Source organism: Adiantum capillus-veneris, chromosome 6 (genome assembly GCF_014529385.1).
Source record: "Adiantum capillus-veneris isolate H3 chromosome 6, ASM1452938v2, whole genome shotgun sequence".
NCBI lineage: Eukaryota > Viridiplantae > Streptophyta > Polypodiopsida > Polypodiales > Pteridaceae > Adiantum > Adiantum capillus-veneris.
In genome coordinates this window covers 149,858,240-149,873,013 of record NC_140936.1, presented here as the reverse complement: position 1 = coordinate 149,873,013, position 14,774 = coordinate 149,858,240, and the positions used below count along the sequence as shown (strand labels likewise).

Below are 14,774 nucleotides of genomic sequence, written 5' to 3'. Positions count from 1 at the left end.
AGACAGAGAGAGAGAGAGAGAGAGAGAGAGAGAGAGAGAGAATTGCGTCCCCCTTTTTCCTGCCTTACCCCCTCCACCTCCCTCTCCTCGCCCACAAATGTGCCCCCTACCTCCTCATCCCTTTGTAGTAGAGACTAGGTTGCATGAGCTCGTCTTGCTGGTGCCCCTCCTATGCAGACCAGATCTCTCTCTCTCTCCACCCTCTCGCTTGAGCTCTCTCTTCATCTGCAGACCCCCCCCCCCGCACACACACACACAAAAGGGGGGTCGCCTCCTCTGCAAAAAAGAGAGAGATAGAGAGTTCAACCCACAGGTTCAACATCCTCATAGCCTCATTGGGTATATTTCTTGGAGCCCAATGTGATAGACAATGTCAGGACAAGAACATATCATCAACGAGTGAGAGAGAGAGAGAGAGAGAGAGAGAGAGAGATTGCAGAGCGAGTGCTCTTGGCTCTTTCTTGGCCTCCTGCACAGATTTCTCTTCCGTGCTTTTGCCTATCCCTTGGCCTATTGCAGCCTACTTGCCAAAGAGAGTGTGCTCATGGATTAGTTGTCGATCGCCTCTGAAACGGGTTCCAGAGAGAGGGCCAACCGTTACCTCATTCTTTCAGCTCGCCACCTCACCCTCGCAGGATGCCACAAGTCATGGGGAGGGAGACACACAAGGAGAAACTACGGGTTCCCTTCATTTGCAAAACAAAGAGAGACAAAGACTCATTACAATGTGTGTGAGTGTGTGTGTGTGTGTGTGTGTGAGAGAGAGAGAGAGAGATCTCCTTATTGCTTACTTTGACTCAACAAGTCAGGATCTCCCAATCATTCTAGCTTTTGATAAATTTTTAAGAAATCGTGCACCCATGCTACATTCACAATGGACACTCTTTTATTCAGTCCCAACAACACATGGGTGCCAAAGAAGGATCTGAATTAAACAAGAAACCCGCATCAGCCACAATTAAAAAATTAAAGCACCCATACCCTGATCTTTGGCACAATAATTGAAAACCTAATGAATCCAAAAGAATGTAGATAGACAAAGACAAAAACTATCAAAGCCACAAAGTAAGAGACTACCGCTTTGACAGAAGCACAAGTGCAAAAGAGAGAGAGAGAGAGAGAGAGAGAGAGAGAGAGAGAGTCGACAAACACGCGCAGAGATACGCAGATGGTTTTCTGATGAGAAAGCACCGTGTAAGGTGACGGATTGCGATGGCCTGTTAAGATATCGTAGGAGCGAGGAAAGCTACTAAGAAAATTACTTGCTCTTTCCTATGTCTTGCTCAATAGGTAACAAGGTGAGAGGCGAAACAAAGCTTCACATTGGCCTACCATGGTACTCTTGTCTAATGTAACTTGTCTTAAGCCAGGCTTGGCACCATTGAAACCAGTGCAAGTGTTCACAAAGTAGGTGGGGCACCTTTCACAAAAGAATAAATGTAAATAGGTGGTGCACCTTTCACAAAAGAATAAATGTAAAAATCTTATATGATGCTGAAAGAGGAGCGTGGAGAATTGAACAAGAGTTGGAGCTAAAAAACACTTAAAAGTCGAGACTTTGAAAGTGAAAATAACCGGGGCATGCTGCATGCAATGAGAGGTATTGTTTGCGGGGGTTGTGGCGGGCTGAAATATCTGTGTGTGTGTGTGTGTGTGTGTGTGTGTGTGTGTGTGTGTGTGTGGGGTGATCGAGGAGGAAAATATGGCAGCGATAGGGCTATTGCATGGTAGAGCTGAGTGGGAGGAAACGACAGGATTGCCCATGCACATAGAGACGAGTGGGGAAAAAATTGGGAAGAAAAGTAGGCTAAGGGGTGGATATAATATTCTGCATTATAGCATTTTATAAGAGTAGACCAGTAGCAAGTATGCACGATAAGGAAGTAGCCAAACCTGGATGGTACAAGGAGAGGGCAAGAGAGGTAATGAAAATGTGAACCTTAAGCGCTACTTGTATAAGCCGATCACCAAAAACATAGTTGTAATTTGGGGGGGGGCTATATCTATCTCTTTTATAAGGTAACGAGGGAAAGGATTCTTGCAAGGGGGTATGACATGTGGAATCAAATGCCACCTCTGGAATCCTTTCAAGTTCCCCTTCCCCTTTTCTCCCCTCAAAGGTGGCACTGTGTACTGGCAACAGTGCCAATGTCTCCCTTTGTATCTTTATCTTTGGTTGGCTCTTCAGAGTCACAGATGTTTGCAACTACTGACCTTCATTGTTGGAAAATACACTTCACATAGTCATATCTACAATGCAACCAAAGGCATCTCAAGGGTGAAAAATTCTCTTATAAACCTCTATTCCATTCTTCCACATAATTGTTGTAGTAAGGTTGGTTGACACAACTCCTTTCCCGACATCTACCATGGTTTTGTTTTGGGAAAACATGGTTTTTTATCCAATACATAAAACAAGTGGTTATTCATAGTCCAAGATGTTCGCGACATTGCTATTGGGGAGAGAAAAATGCTCAAAGTAACAAGTTATGTACAAATATCCACTGACTGGCCATCAAAAACTTGAGCATTCTTTTTTTCATTAGTAGCACTAGCTTGATTTCTCAAGCTCTGAGATCCAAGACTCAATTGTGAAATGAAGATAGCAGCTTGCAATTCCTGGAGGAACTCCATACACACCATTAGCTTTCAACCCCTCGCGATCTAATTTGAAGGAGCACAAGCGAGATACTAAACAAGCTCAGATGATATGGCCTTACAGAGGTGGGGTGCATCCAAGATGCAAGAATTGCTGCATGCCTTCTACGAAAATGAAGCAATGGACCTCAAACACTAAAGAAGAAAGCCACAATGAGGATCATTGTGACAGAAGTGAGCTTAGCATCTAATCTACTTCCACATAAAACCTGCTTAGTCTTTCTATCCAACCTGTCTCAATATCCAATATGAATTTATTTGTTTGATACGACACAAAGGACAATAGCATGCCTACTTACACTCCACGACTGTGGAGAATAGCATTAGAAAAGAATTTATTTACCAATTTTCCTATTTACAAAAGCAATTAAGTTTGTACAGGGACAAGAGTAGGGCAGCCCAGTAGAAGTGGTGCACATTCTCCTCTGGAAAGACATTACCCTCTACCAAAAATATTTATATGGTTACACCTCCTTAGTTTCATTATGGTTGCACACATAATTCAAATGGTTTAGAAACCATTATGTTCCAAAATGACATAAAATGTGTTCAAAAAAGGCAGCAACATGTACGACCTTATACTCTATCTGGCAGATCGTGAGAACATTCAAGCATGTTCAAAACTTTTGAAGGCAGCAACATGTGAAGCTGATACAAAAATAAATAAATACAATTGACCCAGGTTGGAAACATAATCTAGAGACACAAGTCTTGGATCACATCGTAGAGTTTCTTCATGCTTATCGTGTACCATCCGGACAACATCATTAAATTCATTGTTCTTGCCTCCATTCGTTATACATCATAGGCTAGGAGGATCTCCCTAGCTCCAAAAACCCAAACTTGGATACAAGTACAAGCTATAAATTTGCATGCTCACATTGGGACAACACACCCAATGGTAAAATCAATGTAAATACTAATTTACACAAGGCTCTCATACAAATTCATCGTTCTCTCAAACTTTAGCTTTTTCCTCCTTTTGTAGATGGCACAAGTTCAAGGAGTAGCCTTCCCCTCCTCTTTTTCGTAGCCTTCCCCTCCTCTTTTTCCTCAACCTTTAGGTGTCTTCTTTGCTCAAGACACGTAGATCTAGGTCACAATCCTCTTAAATCCTTCCCAAATTGAATGTAAGATAAATTGCCTTTCATTGGAGCATGAGAGAACCCATGCTCACAATACCTATTCTTGTCAAATTGTCCTCTAATTGGGTATCTACACCATGATCTTCACCCAAATTATCAAAATGTTGCAAATTCAATCCATTTGAAGCCCTACCATATTCTCATTTTTCCTTCTGTTTTCCAGAGTACCTAGAGCTTGTTTCGTCTTCTGGGCTTAGGTAGGTAGATGCAAGGACTAGACACAATCGGCATTCCAAACTTTGGGCTTCATGAAATTTTGAAGGCACTTCAATGGCTCCTTTGCTCTTTGATATACTGCTCCAAGTTTTTGAAGGAGGGGCTCTGTATCTCTTGACAAGTACTAACTTTTGCAAATGTTACAGGACAGCGTGATCTCTAAATAAACTAGATAGCATGGAGCTTCTTGAAATGCTTTTACAATGCTAGTTCTTGCTTTCTCTACCAAATTTCTATGCTCACGGTACCTAAATGCCAAGTGAGTACCATCAAGAGTTACAAAGTAATAAGGTTTCAAAGGTAATGAGCTTATAAGATACCCATTAGATTGTCACATCATAAACCATTTAAAAAAATTGATGTAAAGCATCAGTCCCATCTCCCTGCTTCATGAAAATCTTGAAGCCTCTTTTTGATGGAAACTAGTGGCATACAAAAGAAGGATGCGTTCTTGAAGCCTGGGTAAAAAAATTGTTAATTTGGACGTACTCAATACCCTTTCATAGATATATTTTCCCTATCTATCATCAATTTCCTAACTTTTGTTACCTATACACCTAAACAATATACTAGTGTAGCTACAAGGTGGTCTAGAAAACCAATATAAGACATTCCAAGTTACCTAGCATGCTCAACCTGTAAAGCAATACCCTTATGAAGTACAAGCATGATACCTTTTACAATAGGTCATCTTTGTGGGCATGGTTCTAAGAGCCTTAAGTGGTTGATTGTTGTAATTGACTATTGTAGCACCTTCAATATAGCAAATACATCTCACAAATAAATTCTTCATGGATTACCATAGTCAATACTTGCAAAAACCAACAGAATAAAAAAGGTGTCCAGCTTGAAAAGAGCGCTATAACTACCTTGGTGACGGAAGCGAAACTAACTTAGCCTCTCCGTGGAATAGTTGTTGACAACAGTGGATTGATTTTTGTCTAAAACCTTCTTGCAGATGCTCTCCATGGGCATATTTGTACATGCTTGCCTTTCATCTAAGTTGTTCAAGGTGAGAGGGACTGCCAACCAAACATGGACCCAAATTTTGAATGCTCTGGCTAGGTCCTCTCTTGTGATCCCCACTCTAAGCTCTCTCACTCATTTGAGGACTATAATGGGACTCCCACTCTACATCACCGTCCGTTGTTTCCTTCTTGTTGGTGTCAAACAAATTCACAAGGCTTTGCATGATACTGGTACCAAGTGAATAAGGTGTTATAGCATAGCTCTACCTCTCTTTATGGTTCCTCCTTGCATTTCTTGTACCTTGGCTTGAATCTCCTCCAAAGTACCATATTTGTGGAACCATCCTTTCTGCTATCAAAGGAACAAACATTTTATCGACCGTGCATCAAGGACATTTAATAGACATCTTTCTGCTAAAAGAACTTATAGCTAGACTTGCCTCCAATGCGTAGATTTGGGATTTTAAGATCCTTGTGTGATATATTTTGTGCTACACAACAACACCCCCTTTTGACATTCATATACAGCGAGCTCGAACCCTCACCAATGCCTGCATGCAGCAAAGGGTCGCATCAGCCTACGTCCTGACTTGATGGCCACAAACCAATGCTTGAAATCTCACCAAACCTTTTAGTGCTTTCAAAGCTCTCCTTGACTAGATATCACAAAACGATAAAACCCTAGATCAATAAATGGAAACCGCGTACCTGAAGCAGACAATTACTTTGCTTTCAATGCTTCAGGTTTGCAAGATTAATCCTACATCTCTCTTTAGTAGATGCTTTGGGTGTGCCATGTTGTAGGTGCTAAAGTTGCATAGAGGATTCTACTTTACTCATTGCATGAAAAAAAGAGCAAGATTCAGTTGAGCCATAATGCGTGCTTTAATCATCCCATGTACAAATTGATATAGAATGAATGGTAGTAACATATTGTAGAAATCTATGGCTAAGCAGAGGGGATTTCATATCATGCTTAAGTCTATAAGTTGCGGATTGATTATTACCCACAAGGATGTTGATTATCAGAGTGGACAAATGAAAGATTAAATCTAATGCATCTACTCCAAATTTCATGATGTCCCTAATTTCCTTCACAATGTTGGACGTATTTGGTGGCCACCTCAAGAAAATCTATGAGTTTCTTTTCACTGGTAGGATTTCAAAATGACGTGATCACACTACAATTTCAGGTTAATAACAATAGAAATGCAAAATAACAAATATTATGTTAATTGACATTCATCTTTTTTGAACTGCAAGGAAACTTGGAGACCGGCTCGAGGCCCGCCGGGTAAAGCAACTTCCCTGTCGGGCCCGCCGTGGCTATATAAAGACGACGCCAGTGCTTGTCTTTTTCACAAGAGAGGTACATTGAAAAGTCTTCTTCACCAAACTTTTTGGCAGCTTTCCACGTTCTCAAAGCAGTGTAACAGTAATTTTTTAATCCCTTCCTTATTTTATTGATGTTTTTTTGAGTTTTTTGCGTTAAAACTTAAAGGTATAAAATTTCTTTTATCAAATCATCGTACGTGGATGCACTGGCATATGGTTGCGATTGCGGCTAGGTGTGTCATTGCAAAAGCGTATGATGATTATGTTTTATATTGCTCCTAGTCATTCATGCTTCGGCACATGGTTGCAATTGCGACTAGGTGTGTTGCTGCTAGAATGACAGGAGCATCTGTTTGAAAGAAGTCCAATTTCATAATGTTTCATATGCTTGAATCTTGAAAGAAGACATCGTGCGTGGATGCACTGGCACATGGTTGCAATTGCGACTAGGTGTGTCATTGCAAAAGCGTAGGATGACTATGTTTTATGTTGTTCCCAGTCATTCATGCTTCGGCACATGGTTGCAATTGTGACTAGGTGTGTTGCTGCTAGATTGATGGTAGCATCTGTTTGAAAGAAGTCACCGTGCGTGGATACACTGGCACATGGTTGCAATTGCGGCTAGGTGTGTCATTGCAAAAGCGTAGGGTGACTATGTTTTATGTTGCTCCCAGTCATTCATGCTTCGGCACATGGTTGCAATTGCGACTAGGTGTGTTGCTGCTAGAATGACAGGAGCATCTGTTTGAAAGAAGTCACCGTGCATGGATGAACTGGCACATGGTTGCAATTGTGGCTAGGTGTGTCATTGCAAAAGCGTAGGGTGACTATGTTTTATGTTGCTCCCAGTCATTCATGCTTCGGCACATAGTTGCAATTGCAACTAGGTGTGTTGCTGCTAGAATGACAGGAGCATCTGTTTGTAATTTGTTGTACGGTGAGGCATTGGCACATGGTTGCAATTGCGATTAGGTGTGTCACTGCAAAAGCGTACAAGATCTATGGTCTATACTGCACTTTTTCTTTCACGTAGAAAAGATCCAAATGGAGTGGCACATAGTTATATTTCACAATGTGTTGTTTGCAATAATACCATTGTAGGCAAAATGGATCCTTCTGCTACTTCAATTATAGAGTTCAAAAAGAAAATTAGACAATTGTTGATTACAATCGTCAGTGCACTAGATCCCGACGATATAGCGCAGATTGTTGCAGATGAGTCTAGATTGCAATCATTATACAGTGAGATTGCCCGCAAAATTTTTTTGTTATATCTAGACAAAACAACCGAATCAATAATCTCATTACTGAGCAGTTGGGTGGGCAATTTGCCCAAGGTGGCCTCTGATTTGAAAGAGGAATGCCCTCAAGAAGTAATCACCAAAGTTATGGGGAGCAGCCAAGTTGGAGAACCGTTTATTGAGGAGGCTGCCATTGAGGGAACATCGGGTTCTACTGCTTCTACCAGTCACCTAGAGAGCAGTATATACAATTCTGAATGTAGTATGACTTTCGGCATTCCAAATAAGTCCATTAAGAAGATCAAGAAACTTGGGTCAGGGGCTTATGGCACAGGGTGGCAAGTTCAAATCAAAGGGATCATTTTCCTTCCTGCAACGAATACTTATTGTGCCAAGGAGTTCAAAGGACAGGCCAAGCATCAGTGGAAAAGCTTTGCATCAGAAAGTGGGGTAGATCTCAACCATAGAGGGATTGTGAGGAGTATTGCCCACTCTATAACATTGCCATGGTTTCTGATATTCCCCTACTTCAATGGGGGAACTTTAAGTGATCTTATGGAGACAGTGCCCCTTCCACATGGCTCTTTCACGACGCTTGTAGCGCATCAAGAGGGGAAAGGAAAGATCCCTGAAGACTTTAAATGGGAGCAGCCCTCTGAAGACAAGAAAACACGTATCAAGAGCCTGTGCAATCATGCTCCCTCGTTGATCCATGGCTTGGTGAAGGCATTGCCATTCGCACATGACGAGGGAGTGATCCACAATGATCTCCATCCATGGAACATCATGTTGGAGTTTACCAAGGATCTCACTCCCCGTATTGGAATAATTGATTGGGGATTGTCTCTGCGTGTTGGCTTAGAGACACAAAAGACCAACAATACCGATGAAAACTGGCAAAAGCTTCATCCTTGGCGAGCTCCTGAGTTACTAGATGGCAAGAATTTATGCCCATGGACCAAGGCCACAGATGTGTACGCCATAGGATGGGTGATATGGCAATTTTGTAAGTTTTGTGGAGAGTTCTCTGACTACTATAGCACATATTGGTTCAAACATAAGGTTTCAGTGGAGGTACAAGCCATAGCTAGGATTTTTGTGGAAGGTTGGGTGAGGAAGAAATCCACAAACAGAAAGACCTTGGCACTTTTGAACGAAGAATTAGAAAGATTTGAAGCCCAGCCAGAACGATGCTTACGCCCTCCCTCTGAAATGAGTGTAGCCTTTTTTTAATGAATATATGATGTACTTTATGAATCAGGGTTTTCTGAGACTTTTGACTTATAAAAGCACTTTTAAAAATTGGGTTTTATGCGCCATGGATGATGTATGAGTAATAAAAACACTTTGTTATATCTCAATAGACAACAAATTTTCTATGAGTTTTGTTTTTTCTCTTAAGTTTCAAGCAATAAGCCACGTGGAGTCACTGATTGTCATTCGTTGATTTAAAAAATGGTGGTTCTCTTATATCAATTGATTGTCGTAAGATGGTGGTTATTCTAATATCAATTGATTGTCGTAAAATGGTGGTTACTCTTATAGCAATTGATTATCATTAAATTTGTATGTCGTAACTGAAGTATAGTGTTTAATCAAGATATGGATAATGATAATCAAAGGGCTAAGCGCGCTTTTGAGCGTCTCAGATCCATGTGTCAAGGCGATGGAGTGAACGACACCGCTCGAATTGCAGCTCGTTGCTCCCATTGGGCCAACCCAGTGGGTACACAATGGAAAGAGGTGAACACTAGGATTGACCAAGAAATGGTCAAATCCATATGGCCAGGCGTTGCAGATGACAACATCAAGAAAGGCCAACTCAAGCTATCACAATGCATTAATGCAGACATACAAGACAATGGAGAGAACATATATCTCGATGTTATGGGTCATCCTATGCATCATATGTATTGTCCATTGTGATTTGCCAAGATTTTATACATGCATTATGTCTTGGGTGAAGTAGTGGACTTTAGCTCAAGGACACTTCACATGATGGTTGAGGACATTCGCAGTACTGCAATCACCGTCACACGGCAAGAGATGTCATTGGCACTAGAATGTGCATCAATGGAAGTGCACCACGTTAAGGAGGAGCTTCAAACTCAACTCAGGGAAGCATCACAAGCTACACAAGGATCTCATACAGAAGAAACCCTAAATAGAGACTTGCAAAGGGAGGTGAAGGTGCTATCTCGCCACGTAAAAGAGTTAGAGGCGACTATAAAAAAAACAAAATGCTTCCACATTGATTGAGCACCCAACATCTATTGAGGCCCCTCCAGCTTCTTGTGAGCACGGTGGTCCTTGCCCCATATGTAGATCATTCTTTCATGAGTGGTGTAGTCACTTCAACTTGCCATGCGGACATATGTATCATATATCATGCTTGATGCAAAGCATGATGAATAACTTTCATTGTGCTATATGTGAGTTTGAGATATCCAAAAAGCTATATACAATGTTCAAAATGTCTGAAGACTATAATAAGCTTAAAGGTCAGCGTGAACAGGAGAATGAAGATATTCTCACAAATATTTCACTATCACTTGGATAGTTTTTTTAACATTTGAAAACATTTACTCGTTGTCTTGCGAGAATTTATTAGTGAATTGTGAATTGTCTTCACTTCAGCTTCAATTATGATATGTGATAATGCAACGATTTGTTAGGGCTTTGTATATTATGAAGCTTTAATAGTGATTTGTGGCCTTGTAAAGGTTTTTAAGGGCTTCGTTTATTATTAAGCAAATGTCTAAACCTTAAACTAAATATTCAAAAAGCTTATAAGATAAACAGTTTCTGAACTTAACCAGAAGTCACTCAATGGATTCGATAATCTATTAATTAAACCACCGTCGCTTGCTGCGACGGGTCAACGCTGGTTCAATTTCCAAATTCTCTTCAATCTCTTCTAAAGTACATGTAGTTTCTACTTCATGAGATTCCCCTTGCAGCTCACTGTCTTCGTCCACCTCATCATTGGTTACATCATAAGTCCAGCGCGGCATCTCCTCTTTGTAGTTCTCAGCCTGCACTCTTACCAATAGCCGATGGTTGCAGTACATATACACCAATTTTTCAGCTCTTGAATTTAGAAGGCGGTTTCTGATGGTGGAATGTACATATTTATATGTACTCCAGTTTCTCTCAGAACTTGAATTGGATGCACATTGGGCTAGGATTATAATAGCTAGGCATTTAAGGGTGGGTGCACTACCACCATTCAACATCCACCACTTCCACGTTGGTTGCTCCGTGGCAAGTTTCTGCACAAATTCTGTACCAAACTTACCCTCTTTGAGTTTAAAATTCGTAAGATCAGTAATAGCTGATGCATGCTCATCAGGATCATCATAAAATCTGCCTATCACATCATAAAAGTCTTCCAGCACCTCCTCATCAAGTTTGTCTATTTCCATTGCCCAATACTCTGGATCCAATAAGAAAGCTACGCTGTGTAGTGGACTATGTGCTCCAACCCATCGACCATGCACATACTTTCTCAAAATTTCTCTCCTCTTTTGAGTGAATGGTGTCTTCCAAGGCTTCACAATTGGCTCCTGGGGATCCTCTGGATTTGCAAGGCTTTCTTGAACAGTCCACCAAGCCATCCACACCTTACCTATGTTAGGCAAGGCAGAATCCAGTTGGCGTAATGCGAGCATAATTGGCATCATGACATTTTGCACATCCACCACATCATCCCAGAAGTGGCGATCAGCTAGTAGATCTCTGATCACCCCTATTTTGCTTTTTATCTTCTCCCTTTGACCAGCCTCCCATTCTGAAAAAGTGGGACAAACAAATGTCTCCATCACAGCATTCTTATTTTTTATTAGTGATTCTACCGTATAGTAGTTGGTGCAAAATCTAGTTTCGCACGACAGTTTTAACATAGTAGACATCCTCTGACGGTACATGTCAAGAACCCTCTGACGCTTCAAAACAAACTTGACTATTAAGCCAGCATTGTCTACTATCCATTTGAACCACTCTGTGTCCTCCCTCTTGTACCAATCTTGCAATACCAAGTTCAAGTTGTGTGTACTGCAACCAGCACTATATAGGTGAGAGAAGCGACTTTCAAGTATCCTACCTGCAGCCTGCAATTTTTGGCATTGTCCATGATTACTTGGACAACATTTTCTTTTCCAAGTTCCTCAACTGCGTCGCCAATGATGTCAGCTATAAAACTGCAAGACTTTATTTGACCAGAGCTATCCACGGCTTTGATAAAACATTCACCACGAGGACATACAAGCATGATGTTGATCAATGGCCGCCTTTGAACGTTGGACCAACCATCACTAACTATGGTGTATCCAGATTTTTCTGTTGCATTTAATATTACCCTTTGAATATCCTGTTGTGTGCTTGTGTAACATTTATCCAACAGTTGTTTTCTCATATGGTGATATGTTGGAGGGGTAAATCCAGCACCATACTCCCCAATGCGTTTCCAAGCTGACTTCCATGCATCACGGGTGACAATGGCCAATGATCCCCTAGTGAAATAGACGGCTTTAGCTAGTGCAAGTTGTGCTTCTTCTAAGGCAAGTGCTTCTTCTAAGGCAAGTGTTTTGAAGCTCGTCTGTAAGCTAACTTGTCTACTTTTTGACGATCCTACCTGAAAGTCAGGAGATCCATGGTTTGGAGGTGTAGTTCCATCGATATGAGAAGTTGGTTCCCTACTTTGAGTGCCTCCATTGGTGGGCGTTACACCCAATGATCCCTCATACTGGTTTGATCTTATCGATACGGGGGTGTGATGGTCGAAAGTAGAGAGTTTTGATCTTTTGCTCGTGGAAATTAGCTTACCAATTAAAGCTTTTAAGCGCATAGCTGCTTCTTTGGCACCTAAGCCCTTGCACTTTCCTCCTTGGATTCTGGTATTGCCACCTAGCAAATGATCCCTTATTCTTGGTGCTCCTCCAGATTTCTCTTCGCCACAAAAGTTACATTTCCAATCTTGATACTTATTTAAATTTGTGGAAAAATTCCACTCGGGTCCTGGACTTTTTCCACCTGCCTTTCACTTGCCCTGCGAAGTGGTGCCCTGCGAAGCAGGACCTGGCATCGAGGTAGGAGGTCTCCTTAAGGAAGCCAGGCTTGAGACACCAACATCACTGCTCACATTCCCGGTGGAAGACATACTTATTGGATGCCTGCAATACCAGTAAACATAGCTCAGTATGCTATCTCTTCTTTCAAGTATTATTCAAACCAAACATTAGTGTTATAATCAATATCACACACAAGCGTAGTAGTGAAGCCTGAAGGGAATAAACCTCAATCTACTCAAACATGAGCAAGCAAATACAACGGTGAATCAAATATGTGATCAATCCATCCCAAAAGTAGAGATATCGACCCAAAGATTCACCTTCCTACCCCTTTCATGAATCAGTCCAGTCCAAAAAAGAACTAATGACCCATGATTGGAGCTCTAATCGAAATAGCAAGCAAATACAGCGGTGAATCAAGCATGTGATCAGTCCATCCCAAAAGTAGAGATATCGACCCAAAGATTCACCTTCCTATCTCCTTTCATGAATCAGTCCAGTCCAAAAAAGAACTAATGACCCATGATTGGAGCTCTAATCGGAATAGCAAGCAAATACAATGGTGAATCAAACATGTGATCAGTCCATCCCAAAAGTAGAGATATCGACCCAAAGATTCACCTTTCTATCTCTTTTCAAGAATTAGTTCAGTCCAAAAAAGAACTAATGACCCATGACAGAAGTTCTAATCAATATAGCAATCAATTTAGCAAATATAACGGTGAACCAAACATGAGATTAGTCCATCCCAAATGTAGAGATAACGACCCAAAGATTCACCTTTCTACCTCCTTTCAAGAATCAGTTCAGTCCAAAAAAGAACTAATGATCCATGATCAGAGTTTCATTAAGTTTTAATTTTTTTTAAAGACTATTCATTTTTTTACCTTTAGTTTTTCTTCTAAATTTTAAAGGATGACCAAATTTAGAGGAAGCGGTGATGTGATGTGATGTCTACTATAGGGTTATATAGAGCCTCCAAATATGGAGGGGGTACATGACGGGGCCGGCTGCTTTGCCAGCCGGGCCCGCTGGGGTTTATAATAAGCCCGTCGGGCCTGCCGGGGTTTGTTGGTTGCCCCGCCGGTTCTACATTTTCTACCGGTTTTCATAGGTCATGACATTAGATATGTTATTAACATGAAAAAAATAGTGATAATAACAACAATAATTAATGTTTAACAAAATGCGTCATCGCGTAATTAAAATCCTTGCTTTTCAGGTATCATCCAAACGGACAAAAGTGAGTGAAAAGACAACCTATTACCACATAAAGGACATCACAAGAAAACTACAAAGGTGTAATTATGTATACTAGCTCCTGCACAATTGAGAGAGTAGCTCTCTTGCCAAGTAGAAAAATATCTAGAGCCTTCTTTGCATCTTGCAAAGAGTCATTTGATATGCTAGCAATAAGCTGCAAAGCAATAACCTCTATGCTAACCCTTTTAAACAAAGAAAACTTCTAGAGCCTTGAAAGTATATTTGAGTCTTTGATCTTTGAGAACATGAACTTTTGACACCAAGAGAGATCCATGCAATACAACTGCTCTACATCGGTTGTGATGAAAATGAAAATCACACAGCTAGAGGGCTCTTCAAAAAAGCATTCCATGCATCCACTATCTAGGTATGGTACTCATCTATGATGAAGACTTTATACCAAGAAGAGAGTGGAAGAGATAAGTGCTTTGGAAGAAGATTCCTATTGTCAATCCCCTTATTTCTGGGAGCATAAACTTCCCTAACATGATTTTTTTTAATTCGACAAAAGAGGAACATTCCTCGCATGTTGTGCAAGGCCTGAGCTCTTCTGAAGACAGAAACTCAATGCAATAGTGAAAATCCTCATTGCATAGGTTTTCCCTATTCCCCTTGGACCTTGGAGTAGGTACATTGGAGCAATTTTGGCTAATAGGGTCCAACGGAGCTCTATATTGCACAACCTCCAACATCACACGGCTCTGCCATAGATGCTTAACACACTAGGAAAAATTACTCATAAATCAAGAGTGCATATCTTCTCAACTAGAAGAATGTGTCTTGCATTGGACAAGAATTTTCAGTTCACTCTCCACTAATTTGTTGGCCTATTGACCTTTTCTTTTATCTAAAACTTTTATATGCCTTGCAAGCTTCAAC

At 40.9% G+C, this 14,774-nt stretch overlaps 2 pseudogenes; both read right to left on the bottom strand.

Moving 5' to 3' along the window:
* Positions 1 to 3,623: 3,623 nt before the first annotated feature.
* LOC147456466 (uncharacterized) lies at positions 3,624 to 4,688 on the bottom strand (annotated as a pseudogene).
* Positions 4,689 to 5,872: 1,184 nt separating this feature from the next.
* LOC147456465 (protein STICHEL-like) overlaps positions 5,873 to 14,774 on the bottom strand; it is a 35,320-nt pseudogene continuing 26,418 nt past the window's right edge.